This window comes from Podarcis gaigeae (assembly GCF_964106915.1).
Source record: "Podarcis gaigeae genome assembly, chromosome: 4".
NCBI lineage: Eukaryota > Metazoa > Chordata > Lepidosauria > Squamata > Lacertidae > Podarcis > Podarcis gaigeae.
The window spans coordinates 32,621,923-32,637,292 of NC_139677.1; the positions used below are offsets into that span (position 1 = coordinate 32,621,923).

The 15,370-nt window shown below is 44.0% G+C and overlaps 1 protein-coding gene across 1 annotated transcript in view; it reads right to left on the minus strand.

Moving 5' to 3' along the window:
• The window catches only part of LOC310842765 (uncharacterized protein), a 60,609-nt gene that overhangs the window by 44,171 nt on the left and 1,068 nt on the right, over positions 1-15,370 (minus strand). The window lies entirely within an intron of this gene.

Consider the following 15,370-nt stretch of genomic DNA (forward strand, 5'->3'; position numbering starts at 1 on the left):
TGTTTTCTTGTTGGCCAGAATCAACAAATTTCCTGTCAAGTTTCATTCTATACAGCTGAAATCGAGAGGTAGGTCCTTCATTCTTGGAGATACTTTGGATCTGGTACAAAATGAAGATGCTGTCAAACTAGCAAGGAACAGTTAACTACAGTGCCATCAAATCAACTTAAATGGAAGTGGAAAGCCACCAACAAGGTTCAACAGGGTCACATTCAATTTCAAGAGAGGAAAATTCCTCCAAATGGTGGAGATGCATCATAAGGAAGTTGAAAGGGAAAGTATTCAGGAGTCTTGGAAGTTATTTAAAACCACAACAACAGAAGCTCGTCTGGAGTGCACACCATGGATTAAGAAAGAAGCCCAACAGGATGTGTGGTTAGTAATGCACGTCAATAGAGCTGCAAAAGCCAAGGCACTTTTCTTTAAAAAGTGTGAGTCTCATCTAAATAAAGAGGACAAAAAAAGAGAAAATAAGCTCTCCTAAAACATGAGAAGATTTTTGAGCATATTGTTAGGGGCACAGGGGGTGGGATTTCTTCAAAATCACAAGCAGTGAGCGAGCCTGGGAGTATCAGACCATTAGAAAAACAACTTTGAAAAGGACTTTGGAGAGAAACAGAATATTTGCGTCTGATTTCTCTGCAAAAGATGTTAGATAAAAATAAGATTAAAATTATAGGGCTAAACACCACATTAAAAGCCAACCCTCGGTCTGGATAGCATCAGGAGTTCGTAAATAACAAAAAAAATGTGAAGCAGTTGGTCATCTAATGCTAAAAATGTAAAATGTCTTTAAACTCAAAATCCTCGTGGGAGGGTTGGAAGACAACCAATGTGGCACCAGTTTTTAAGAGAGGCGTGACGGAATTGTAAGACTTGTAGTCTAATTTCTTTCCTAATAAAAAATGGCAGAAAGCAGGATTAAAGTTAAAATCGGTCAACTTTGGATAATGAGGTTTTGCTTACTGTGCTGTGTTACTGGGATGTTAGGTGATTGTAAGCCACCTGAAATCAAACTGCAGTGTAGTAGTATTTAGTTGTAAATAAATGAAACATACAAATGCCCTTCACAAGTGGCCTGATGTCCATGTTCCCTGACACTTAGTACAAAATGTCAAGTGAAAAGCCACCGTTAGTATTTTGTCCTCAGCCTGCTCATGGTTAACTCCACTCAGCCTTCTTTTTGCAAAAGGGTAGTATGTTTTTCAAAGCAGGTATTCAACAAGTGCTGAAAAGTTGCCACTTTTGCTTCAGCTTACACATACACACAAACACCAGGAGTGCCACCTTGGCCCTGCGATCGTGGGTGCGCGGTGCATGCATGGCCCTTGCATCCAGATTTGTGGGTGCCTAGCCCTTCATAGGGATTTTGTGGGTGCTTGAGCACCCAGGGCCCCAGGGAGTTGGCACCCATGAAACACACACAGTGCTCTTCCAAATGTAGCTCTATAGTGTGTGTGTGTGTGTGTGTGTGTGTGTGTGTGTGTGTGGCAATTCTTAAGGCCTAGCACCTACAAATTCAGCACTGACTCTTGAAGTTTAAATTCTGACACAACAATTTCAAACATGATTTTTTATATTAAAAAAAAAAGTTCTGGAATTCTGGAATACTCACATTTACTCTGCATCCACTGTGTTCCAACTGCTGGTTTGGGAAGCAGCTAACAGGAGATGTTAGCAACAGTCTATATCTATGCTGTATTGGTCACTGACTTTCAGAACAGCGCTCTTGGGTTAATAGTTTGGAAGCACCAAATCCTTTCCCCCAAATTAACAAATGTCTATGTACAGAATGTGCAGCATTGCATCAAGATTGCAGCCACCATGCTCAGCTCCCTTCCACACAAATTGCCTTAAACCTCACCCAGATTATCTACAATGGTTGAATATCACATGTAAGTGGCACCTCTGCACACAGAATCCAGCGTGCCCAGGCTGAATAATACAGCCACATTACCTGGCACAGAGTCATGTGATGACCTATCCCATCCTAGGTTGACATTCCTCCTTACATCCAACACGTGCAGACAAACCACAGCCCAGGCTGGATAGATACAATCCAACTGCAAACTTTACAAAGGAGTTACAAGAAATTATAGCCTTGCACTTAGCCTTGGACCTTAATTTAGCTATTTCTGTTGTTTATTCCATCAGCAGTTGATTTATTAATGCCTGGAAAGAGATAGCCAGCATTCCACAGAAAACACACAGTGCTCTATGCTAAGTAAACCAAAAGCAGACGTTCTTCTTTTAGAAAGGTGATGCTTAAAAGCAAACTAGGACCCCCCCCCCACACACACAGTTTCAATTACTATTATTAAAATGAATATCACTATCAAGTGAGTCACTGGTTTGTTTTTAATTTTTAAGCCTTTATTAACATTATTAGCAGGTCACTTGCGACATAAAAGTGAAGAGCAATAAACCACTGAAAACTTAGAGCTTGCAATTCAATTCTGGATAACTGAATCTTAGAATTGGAAGTAAGAACATTCATTACAGGAATGCAACTCACAATAGACCCCCATACTACTTTCAACTTTCACCTTTTTACCCTGGCCTTTGTCTCTCCAAATATATATCCTGATTGCAATTTGTCTTAACAGATTTTTTTAAAAAAAATACTGTTGTAACCTGGAACCTTATAGTAGTTAAGGACAAATGAGAAATCCAATAAAAATCATTCTGCTTCTGATAATCATTGATTTAGCAACTAGAACTTCAGAATGTCCAACAAACAATGTTGGCCACCTTCACAATCTATGCAGGCCACATTCAAGAGAAAGGCAAGCCGTAGGTCCAACTGGTTCACCTCCAGATGTAGGAGTGGTCAAAAGCAAGGCAAGAATAAGTTAACAGGGAAAGTTCACTCAGCACCTCATAGTTACCATCACCCAGAAAATATGCAGCAAAGTCAACAATGTCCCATTTACACATTGCACCAAAATAGCAAACAAGAACTTTAACTCTGTGAGAGACACGAAGGAACAAAAGAAGCCAAGGCTCACTGAATTTATATAACTAAAAACACTTAACACCGGGACCAGAGGAAATGTAATGGCATGCTTGGATTTTCAATCACTTATGATCTTTAAATGTATTGCCAATGCATCACCCATGAATCACTTAATAGTTCCGAGCAAAGACTTAACATGCCAGCCACCAAGGACGAGAATCACTTGGTTCTTGTTTGGGGAAGGGTGGATTTAAATTGCCCACACCTACCAAGTTGTCATACTCAGAACAGACCCACTGAAATCAATGAATTTAGGTTAAGTTGTCGATTGCATCAGATGTGCTAAACCTTTGGCCCTCCAGATGTTGCTGAGGTACAACTCCCAACATCCCAGGCCATTGGCCATTCTTGCCGGGACTGATGGGAGTTGTGATTCAGCAACATCTGGAAGGCAATTAGTTTCCAGCACATGACTTAGACGTATACAACCCCATGAGTGGTATTCAAGTGATTTAAATTTGGAGTAGACCCATGGAAATTAATGGACCTTGGTCTTGTGCATTAATTTCAATGAATCCACTCTGAGTTGGTCGAATACCATCCTACGTTTTTAACTCTATGTGAAGCTGCCTCCCTCTCCAAATTACTGGACCAAACCTATGGAGTCAGCTGCATTTGGAATAGGTATGGTATGGACAGAAATAAGTTATGCATCATATACCAAATACTGCCATTTCCAAAGACAGGCCTTGCATTGGGGGAGATCAGTTAGAATTCATAAATCTAGGAGAATTAAATATGCCATTTGGAGATGGGTTGTTGCCAACGGAGTGGAATTTAAAAACTGAGATTTTTGGTGCTTTCCCTCTCTCTGAAAATCATAGGGACTAGCAGCTTGTTAAAAGCGATCCCTTGATTATGTAGAAGGTGCTCCTTTGAAAAGGAGGTATCTTGCCTGCTGTCCTTTTGCCCACTTTAGTAAAAAGTCTGAAAAATCCTCAAAGAGGTAAAAAAACGTAGTTTGTTCAAGGTAGAGAACTCTAGAGGATATTTTAGTGTATCTTTTATCTGTGTTGGAAGCCGCCCAGAGTGGCTGGAGAGACCCAGCCAGATGGGCGGGGTACAAATAATAAATTATTATTATTATTATTATTATTAGGCCCCAGTCGGAAACCAGATTAGGTTTCTAACCTGTTTGGATCCTGCGTGTTTCTAAATCCACTCAGGTCAACTTCTTAAAGGGCCTCTGAAGCCCATTTCAGAAAAGCGTCCGTCAAGGCAGGCTGCTGAAAAAAGGGAAACAGCTCTCAAGACTGACAGCAACCTGCCTAAACGAGACACCTCTGCAGAGGGATGCCCAGTTGGCTTCTGTCTGTCTGTCTGTCTGTCTGTCTGTCATGGCTCCTCAGAAACGATTGCAGCTGAAGCTCCCTTTCCCTTTCTCCACCTGCTGATTTGCCCCCCTCAAAGGCGCCAGGAAAGGCAACGGCGAAGCCCGCGGCGGAGGCGAGAGGAACCCGTCCGGTCTCTTCCCCGCGGCTCTTGGAAGAACCTGCTGCTCCCTCCCGCCCCAGGCCAGCCTGTCCTCGCGGGCAAGAAGAGGCCGCGCTGCCGGGTCCAAAGCGTGACTCACCCGGTGCCAGGAACTTGCCTAAACTCTTTCCCCACACAGCGGGCTCCCCTTGTGCTCGAGAAAGAGCCGCGCAAGACGGCTGCGCCTAATCCTCATACAGAGGCGAGGCGGCGGCGGCGGTAAGCTGTCCCCCCTCGCGGACCCTCAACCCCTCAGCAGCCGACCCAGACCCGCGCGCCCGGCGCCCAGCGCCTTCTCCTCACCTGGACTCGCCCGGCCGGCAGCTTCGCCACGACTCGCCTCAGGCACCGAGGGCCGAGGGGAGCTCCGCCCCTGCCCGTTAAGGCGAAGCCCGCCCCTTGGCGGTCCTGGACGCTTGGGCGGGACGGAGGAGGCGGTGGGTCGTCGCTGCCAGGAGCGCCGGGGCTGCTCTGAATCACCCACGCGCGAAAGAATGGACTCGGATCCTGGCTCAGGGAACAAGCCGAGACTCGCGAGCTTGATCCTCACCTGCCCGGCTCCTCAGAAATCAGCCCTAGGGACTGAGCGAGGATAAGAATAAAAATTACTTGCTGTTGTTGTTTAGTCATTTAGTCATGTCTTACTCTTCGTGACCCCATGGACCAGAGCACGCCAGGCACTCCTGTCTTCCACTGCCTCCCGCAGCTTGGTCAAACTCATGCTGGTAGCTTCGAGAACATTGTCCTGCCATCTCGTCCTCTGTCGTCCCCTTCTCCTTGTGCCCTCCATCTTTCCCAACATCAGGGTCTTTTCCAGGGAGTCTTCTCTTCTCATGAGGTGGCCAAAGTCTTGGAGCCACAGCTTCAGGATCTGTCCTTCCAGTCAGCACTCAGGGCTGAAGAAGTGTGCATGCACACGAAAGCTCATACCAAGAACTAACGTAGTTGGTCTTTAAGGTGCTACTGGAAGGAATTTTTTTTGTTTTCACTCAGGGCTAATTTCCTTCAGAATGGAGAGGTTTGATCTTCTTGCAGTCCATGGGACTCTCAAGAGTCTCCTCCAGCACCATAATTCAAAAGCATCAATTCTTCCACGATCAGCCTTCTTTATGGTCCAGCTCTCACTTCCATACATCACTATTAATTCCATACATCACTAAAAATTACTACTTTGTATTAAATTTGTGGACTGCCTTTCGTCTGCACCTCTCCGGGCGGCTCACAACATCAACATGACAGTATGAAAAACAGAATAAAAATAAAAATGAAAACAAACCAACAAACCGCAAAATGCATAATAAAATTAAGAATTAAAAGAAACCAATAACCTCTCCCTCCAACAACAAAGACTGGGTTAGAGGACGGTGCTGATAACCCCAAGACTGCAGGTTTGATCTGCCATATGGGGCAGCTGCATATTCCTGCATTGCAGAAGGTTGGACTAGATGATCCACAGGGTCCCTTCCAAGTCTACATTTTTATATTTCACATGTCCATCTGCCCAAGGCCCAGGTGGAAGAAAAACCTTTTCACCTGCCACCTAAAGGGGTATAATGAAGGCACCAGCCAAACCTCCCTGGGGAGAGCATAACTACAAACCCATTCTGAAGACTCCTTTAACTGGACAGCACTTCTGATAAAACTGGCACCATTCAAAGTGCTGGGTTTGACCTATAAAGTCTTTTGTGGCTCAGGATCCCAATTCTTCAAGGACCGCCTCTCCCCATGTGAACCCATCTGGAAACTGCAATCATCATCTGAGGACCCTTCTTTGAGCAGGAGGTCTGGAGGATAGCAACAAGAGAAGGGGCCTTTTCAGTGGTGGCTCCCTGTTTATAGAATGAGTCTCTGTTGGTACCCGTGCTTTTTTTCCTGGGGGTACTAAGGGTACGCAGTACCAGCACCTCCCCCCAATATTAAAAGTGTGGCGCTTACTGCAAAAACTTCATAGTGAATACCGGCACCTTCTTTTTTTAAAAAAGCACTGCTTGGTGCCATAATTACGTATCTTCTAGGGAAGATCATTCATTCATTCCATGAGGCTTTGGCTTTAATTATAGCCTTTTGTGGGGTTGGGCTGTTTCAATCTACCTTTTTAAAAAATTGTCTTTCAGGTTCTTTTTTTAAGTGCTGGTTTCCATGTATGTATGTGCTTGGTTTTTGCTTAAAATATTATAAGTCGCTTTGAGCTGCCATGCAAAAAAGCAACTAATTATTATTTTTAATAATAATACATGCAAACAAATTGGACCCTTAGCAAGCCCCCTTTTCTTGGCTGAAGCAGGCAAAACGATCACAACCAGACTGTACTGTTAGTTGTATTTTTTACTTTGTGTCACCTAACAAGGACGCAGGTGGCGCTGTGGGTTAAACCACAGAGCCTAGGACTTGCCAATCAGAAGGTCGGCAGTTCGAATCCCCACAATGGGGTGAGCTCCCGTTTCTCGGTCCCTGCTCCTGCCAACCTAGCAGTTTGAAAGCACGTCAAAGTGCAAGTAGATAAATAGGTACCACTCCGTCGGGAAGGTAAATGGCGTTTCCGTGCACTGCTCTGGTTCGCCAGAAGTGGCTTAGTCATGCTGGCCACATGACCCGGAAGCTGTACGCCGGCTCCCTTGGCCAATAAAGCGAGATGAGTGCCGCAACCCCAGAGTCAGCCATGACTGGACCTAATGGTCAGGGGTCCCTTTACCTTTACCTAACCAGGGTTGGCCTTAGGGGTGGCTGAACTAGGCGGTTGCCAGGGTTGTGGGTCTGAGGGGGCACCAAGTTGAACTGGGAGGCTGTGTTTGTATTTATCCTAGAGACAGCCCTGCATGTACTTCTCAAGTACTCCCGGCTACATGCGAACAAGTAGTTCTCACCAAAAAATAAAGCGAACAGGCAAAGCACCATGGTAAAATGTGACACTAGCATTTTTCAATCTATACACACTTTATGGGAATCAGTGGGTGTTATTCCTAAGTAAATATGCATAATGGGAACAGCTGTACAGCTTGTCCCTTGACCCTTTTATGGAGGCTTGGACACATTTACCTTGTGAAGTAATAAATAAACAAAACGAGACGTTATAATATGGGAGCCTGAGCTGAAAGTCTTGTACAGTACCCTTTATTCCCCCATGCTTTTCTGAAACTGGATACTCACTCAAAATCTGGTTAAATTGATATAATATGCTTCAGTTTACAGTGGCAGGAATCAGCACCATAGAATGTGCTAAATGCCTTTCTCATCCAGATTGAGTAATGGAATGCAGTTGTTGCCACACTGGTGGTTTCTAAGTTAACAAAATGAAGTTTTCAGCAAGAGCTTGAACTTTTCCCTAGCATGGTACAGGATTAACAAAGTGTTCAGCAGGGTTCCAGGAAAACACTACATTTGCTTTAAGAAGAATGTGGAGAAAAATAATATTTGCTGAACACTTGAGACAACTGTGTTTCGTTGCCACAGGCATCCCGGTTTATTTAACTGCTATGTAACTGTCTGGTTTGGGACAGTCAGTTTGTATAGAATATAAAAAGTAGAGCTTAATGAATGCTATGAGGGGTTTTTTCTTTCAGTCTGAAGTACCACCCAAGATCCTATGTGCTTGGCCTCATCACTGTAAATCATGCAGTATGATGCTATGATAAATATTTTTTTTTTCCAGAGGGGAATCCACAAGCAGCTAAAAGCAGAGGCAGATCTACACTCATGGTTTTTAACATTAAGGAAGGGTTAAGGAATGGTTTTGATAGTGTAGATCGGGGTAGTCAACCTTTTTATACCTACCGCCCACTAATGCAACTTTCTTGATGGTAAAATTTTCTTACAGCCCACCAGTAGTAACATGTGCCATAGAACCCCCTACTGCCCACCTGGAATCCTAAAACACCCACTAGTGGGCGGTAGGGACCAGGTTGACTACCCCTGGTGCAGATGGACACAGGACATCCTACTTTTTACATTCATAATGCATTATTACCTTGTCTTTTTATCACTTAATTTTTAATCATTTTCTGCTGCCATATAGGTGAAACACTGCTCATATGTCCCTATGTAGTGTTTTGCCTTTTTTTTTTTTTTACTGCATTCAAACTCTGATCCCTCCTCCAGTGGTATTCAAGGGACAGTGTTCTGTTTCTCCTCCCTTTTTTTTTTTTTTTGAATCTTCCATCCTAGCAGGGAAAGAAACAGTGTTTTGGAAAATGGTGTGGCTGGGTATTACTTACATTTAAACCCCCCCCCAAAAAAAAAAAAACCCCAAGGTAATTAACAGGTATGCCCTGTGGCATTTTAGAACGACATATCTATATCTTTCTAACAGGGGAAAATAGTGTTAAACAGGTCAGTGTAGATCCAGCCCAGGTGAGTTTCACTGATCAAGGTACTGAAACCAGTTGAATTGCAAGTTTACAGGTTAATTCCCAGCTAATCTGACATCTAGACATCTCCACCTAAAGAAGGATAAGCCCTCTAGAGCAAGGGTAGCAGCTGTTGCAACCTCCAGATATTGTTGGACTATGACTCCCATCAGCATGGCTGGTGGTGAGGGATGGTTCAGGTTGTAGTTCAGCAACATCTTGTTATCTATCTCTGCTCTACATAGTCTAGACCAGAGATGGTCAACTCCCAAGCGACTGCGATCTACTTACAGAGTTAAAAACTGGCAGTGATCTACCCCTTTTGGGGGGGGTTCAGGTCAAAGTTGTTGAGCTATTTTGGGGAGGAGGAAAGCCCTGTTTTTGGGGGTGCAGGGCAAAAATAATTGAGCTATTTTTAGGGTAGCCAGTGATCTACCAGTCATCTACCACAGTAGATCTATCAGTAGATCATGATCTACCTGTTGGACGTGCCTGGTCTAGATGTTACTGGACTAGCCAACTAATTACTTTGTCCCCATCCACCTCCCTTCTCAATTGTACAAGGACTACAGAGGAGGACACAGGCAGCCAGGGCTGGTTTTAAGTAAGAATGCAGGCTGGTGGTCTCAGAGGAATCAACACTGAGATTAGTAGAACAATATCCCATTTGCCCTAATGGTCCAGCCACCACAGGAATTGTATACCTGAAATCCTGGAAAGTCACACTGGGGAAGCCGAGCTAAGTGCTATTTTGTTAATTGGAAAGGCAGCCTGTCAGTTGTTCAGGCACACACAGTGGAAATTGTGGCAACATTACTAGACTTCAAAGTATCTAGTTGTGCTGCATCACTTGGCTTGATTCCACAGCAAGAATGATAAACAGATGATTTAAAAAATGATTCCAGGAAATCAAAATTTGGCGCAGGCTGAACATAGCCTATTAAAAAGTAATTTCACAATGCCCTTAATTTGTCCATAGCATTATTTAAAAGGTTGTGTGATAGCTAGTCCCAGATGTTTTTCTTGTGACCTTTATTCACTGAAGTAGAAATAGGCATATGGTTTTCTTTCAGACATACTATAAACTACCAGTCCTACACAGTTTCCTCACCGGCTTCTAGATTAATCTTATGCAGTTCTTGGGTCAGCACCCAGGGCAGTGTACTGTCCATCAAGGGCTTATTTTACTTCCTTTCTATTCAATTCTGGTTCAAGCCCCCACCCCGGAAAAATTGGGGTGCCATTTTGGATGGCAAGGTAGCGCTCTCTCGCTCTCTCTTCCAAACAACCTTATTTATTCAAATTAACAAATTATAGCAGCAAGAGTAACATAATAATTTTTTTAGTAGAGCACAGAGACTATGGGAGGAGCACAACCAGGAGACAGTCTTCCTTCCCCTTCCACATGGTGGGAACAGTTGCAGCCATGGGGAGCCAATCAACTGCCAGGCCCACACCCACCTTTCTTCAGCTTCAGCATCACACAGAAATGTTGGAGCAGAGAGGGCAGATAATAAACTTGAATGCATTTCCAGTCACTGTGGGCGGACGGACATCCCATGTGGGGTAGTTGCACAGCAGCCTTTTCATCTGGTATGGACAAAATTTGCAGACTGATTTGTGCCACAGAATCAAAACAATGTCCTTCCCAAAGAAGAGAAGAATTTGGATTTGATATCCCTAAGGAGTCTCAAAGCGGCTAACATTCTCCTTTCCCTTCCTCCCCCACAACAAACACTCTGTGAGGTGAGTGAGGCTGAGAAGACTTTGAAGAAGTGTGACTGGCCCAAGGTCACCCAGCAGCTGCATTTGGAGGAGCAGGGAAGCGAACCCGGTTCACCAGATTATGAGTCTACCGCTCTTAATCACTACACCACACTGGCTCAAGTGCATTCCTATGATTTTCATCAAGTATATTCCCATTCCTCTGACCCCAAGTGCTGCTTTGTTGCCTGTTTTCCAGCCTTCCAGCACCTAAGTAGAACTACCGTCTCAACCAGCACAGAGAAGTGGGCAGTGGGATGGTTAGTGGCTCTGGAGCCAACTCCTAGGAGCTGAGATCCTTTCGGGCCCTCCAATAAAAAATTTGAGACACCCCCCTCCCCCAAGCTAATGGGCATTGCCATTCAAATGGTGTGTGTACTTACCTGCCCTTGCATATTTTTATTCAAGGTGGCACCCCTGTTTGGTGGCAGCCTATAACTCTGCCTTCCTGCGTTATCCTTCATGGTGCTACTTCTTGACTTTCAGTAGCCTCATCAGTTTCACTTTCGGTTTTGCTTTGTTTTTTAATGTAGTATTAGCGTTAGCACCACCACTAAAAACACACCAGTTTGAACAAAGTTTTTTGAGGAGAAACCCCTGTCTTCAGAACAGATGCAGTAATATACAGTAGTACCTCGGGTTAAGAACTTAATTCGTTCTGGAGGTCCGTTCTTAACCTGAAACTGTTCTTAACCTGAGGTACCACTTTAGCTAATGGGGCCTCCCGCTGCTGCTGCTGCCGTGCCGCCACCGTGTGATTTCTGTTCTCATCCTGAAGTAAAGTTCTCATCCTGAAATAAAGTAAACCTGAGGTAATATTTCTGGGTTAGCAGAGTCTGTAACCTCAAGCGTCTGTAACCCAAGGTACTGCTGTATCCTTAAATCTTCTCATTGGGGGACCGTCCCTCCAAAATTAAAACTGCCAGACACTTCCTGAGAGCAACACATGCCACTCTGAAGGAAAGGTCTGGGAGCAGCTCCTTAAATTTGCCTGATAGGCCTTTTTCTTGCTTCCACCACCATAGATGCCAACACAGGCATTTGACAGGCTATTCCTGAGCCAAAATGACTATCAACCCCACTCATGATTTATAACTCTAGTAAGAGTTCCAGGTGACAGGGATTAGGATGGAGCAGATAGCATATGAGATCATTTGGTAAGTTCCTGCAGTAGTTAGGAAAAACAGAGCCCAACTCTAGCAGACTCCATGGGTGAACCAATTTTTGGGGGGTGGAGTGGGGAGGATGCTTCCAGGTAAAACAAAAACTGTTTCCCCACCTTTATTTATAGTGATTATATCATGCATAATTGCCACAGAGCAGGACCTTCCCTAAGATTACATCCCAAACATTTAATGTTCAAAGCTTTTCAACAAGGATCTGCAAACGTTCTCAGAGCTAGCTAGACTAAATTCCAGTTCCTTCCATGTGCTGTTTTGTTTGTTTCATACCCTCCAACATTTCTCTGGTGAAAATAGGGACATCATGGCAGAGCTATAGGTGAAGCATTCAAGCAATATATTAGGTTGAAGTCAGTGATTTATCTGCTTTTTTCAGTTCAATATTTTTTTATAAATCACCTTATGATGCTCTACTCATCATGTTTTAGTTTCATGTGCCCCCCAAACAAATATATTTTTCAGATTCTTCAGGCATGTTAGTAGTATGAGAACATAGATCCTTCTCACTCACTACATGAATATTTGCAGAAGAGGACTAAAAATGATGTAACAGAGAACAGAAAGCTGTAATGTTAATTACCTAGTCCTCAGTTTCACAACAAATCAGCAAGACATATCAAATAGATAAGAAAGTATATCTGATCAAAAAGGCTATATTACTTTCACAGAATCTTTGTCTATGTCCTTAAGCATAGAATGAGAACTTAGACTTTAAGGTAAAAACTACTCCATTGTGGGGGAAGTTGCTGTAACAGTGAATTTAATACAAATTAAGGAAAACCAAGAAGAAACCCCACTCCTGCCTCTCTCTTAAAGGTAAAGGGACCCCTGACCATTAGGTCCAGTCGTGGCCAACTCTGGGGTTGCGGCGCTCATCTCGCTTTACTGGCTGAGGGAGCCAGCATACAGCTTCTGGGTCATGTGGCCAGCATGACTAAGCCGCTTCTGGCGAACCTGAGCAGCACACGGAAACGCCGTTTACCTTCCCGCCGGAGCAGTACCTATTTATCTACTTGCACTTTGACGTGCTTTTGAACTGCTAGGTGGGCTGGAGCTGGGACCGAGCAACGGGAGCTCACCCCGTCACAGGGATTTGAACCGCCGATCTTCTGATAGGCAAGCTCTAGGCTCTGTGATTTAACCCACAGCGCCACCCGCGTCCCGCCTCTCTCTTAGTGAACTATAAAATATGGCGATGGGACTCATCTCCCCCCCTCCCCCACACTTCAACCCATGTTATTAATATATGAAGATGTAGTAAATTGACTCCTAGAAATATAGCCTATAAAGATGAAAACATCAAGCAAAGTGGTAGGCATCATGATACTTGGAATGTTATATGTATCTGTCTTTGTTGAGCTGGTCCTGGTGGGTGTCCTTTGTCTGGTCTGCCTGGCTTGTCATTCAGAGCTGGTCTCCTCAGTGAAGTTCAGCCGCCATTTTGTCACTCCCAAGCAATGTGTCAATGTGAAGGTCCCGCTTCTCCTTCTCCTTCTCCTCCTCCTTCAATAACTTTGGTAGCTTCAGGGGATTCCAAGCCACATGCTGTTGAAACCATGAGGGCTTTCTCATTGTAGAGTGAGTGGTACCATTTCAGACAACAGATAAATTAAAACAGAAGCCCCAGCAGTACTGAATTCCCACCTTTCGCAACCTGCCCATTACCAGCCTCAAAGATGATGATGATGATGATGATGATGATGATGATGATGATGATGAAGAACCTGGACACTGAATTCTGCACCTAGTCTTTTGGCTAGGATTTTGAAGTACCATTATTGGCTTTCCTTCATTAATCATTAATTTTTCTCAATTTCATAATTAATTCTCTTTTTTTAATGAATTGTGAGAAGGAATGTATATTGGAAGAGTGGTGTCTTTAGATGTATGCATGCTGTGTGCTCGTTCAAAGTGGGCACCTATTATTTCAAATCCCAGTATATCTGTCATCAACCATGTTAACTTACATGAAAGCCAAAATCTCCCAGTCTTCTACGCCTTCCAAAATCCACAAAAACGAACATTTCTTCATCTGATGAAAAGCTGCATTGCCTCCAGATTTTTCTTAATCGATTTGCTTTCTCAACACAGTAATAATAATTGCTCTGAGTTCTGAAGTCCCATGTCTAGAGTTTCAGAGGTCGATGTTGCAATGTGACCAAGATGCATGCCAAACACAGCCATCTTGGCTCCTAGAGGTTTTAACATTGTGCCCCAGCTCTCCATGAGCTCGTGCTTAAAAATGAGCAATTGAGACCCTAATTCTTTCCTGAAGCCAGAGTTTGCCAGGCAGACCTTTGTGTTCCAGGAGCCTTCTTGTCTGGCTGCAATTCACAATTCTGGCCTAGGCCCATCTTTTCCAGAGGATGGAAATAATCACTAAGAGCACCATCTTTATTTTTGGCAATGCCTAGTAACGTTCCCTTCACACCTACCAAGTGAATCAGGAGTTGTTTTTGCTGTGAAACAAATGTTTTTGCAGGAGGAAGGCAGAGCCTAGCAAATATACAGCTTGTAGCTTCACTGAAGCCTCCCCCTGTTAGTAATTGTTTTAAACAAAGTATAAACTACTCTGTTTGAAATAGTCTGTATCTGAAGTATTGTTCAAGAAACATTATAACTAAGTAGTCAAGGATAATGAAAATGGTATTGCAGATGACCAATACTTCTCTTCTACTCCCCACCAAAATTAAATAAAGGTAGACTCAGAAATGGGACGTGGGTGGCGCTGTGGGTTAAACCACAGAGCCTAGGACTTGCCGATCAGAAGGTTGGCAGTTCGAATCCCCGCAACGGAGTGAGCTCCCATTGCTCGGTCCCTGCTCCTGCCAACCTATAAGTTCGAAAGCACATCAAAGTGCAAGTAGATAAATAGGTACCGCTCCGGCGGGAAGGTAAACGGCGTTTCCATGGTTCACCATAAGCGGCTTAATCATACTGGCCACATGACCCGGAAGCTGTATGCCGGCTCCCTCGGCCAATAAAGCGAGATGAGTGCCCCAACCCCAGAGTCAGCCACGACTAGACCTAATGGTCAGGGGTCCCTTTACCTTTAGACTCAGAAATCTCAGCATAAGAAGATGAGAAGAGCCTGCTGTATCTGGTTAGTGGCCCATCTAGTATAGCATCCACTTCTCATATCAGCCAACCAGGTGCCTAAGGAAACAGAAGGCTAAGCACAACATCACTTGCGATTCCCAGGAACTGACATTTGGAGGCATATCAACTCCAACAGTAGTGGTAGAAACTAGCCTTTGCGGCAATTGCAGATATTAAAGTATTGTGCAGCTTGAAGCAACTGGGTGCATGAAAAAGGACTCCTTTTGGAATAAAACATTATTCAGATATTATTCAAAACCTTCCTGGCATAACTTTCTTCAAAACAGAACAAAACCCAATAAATGTTACATCCAAACAGTTTCACAATATCTTGTCCAAACACATGCTCAGCGTCTTATAAAAAATAAAATCGCTTATAATTAGAGCTGACAAACCTAGCTTCTCTCACACAGGCTCCATTAGCCTGCCTGCATTCCAGCCACAAAGGCTATGCAGTTCCTGGAGAGGCACCTTACTCCCACACTGGCTGGGAA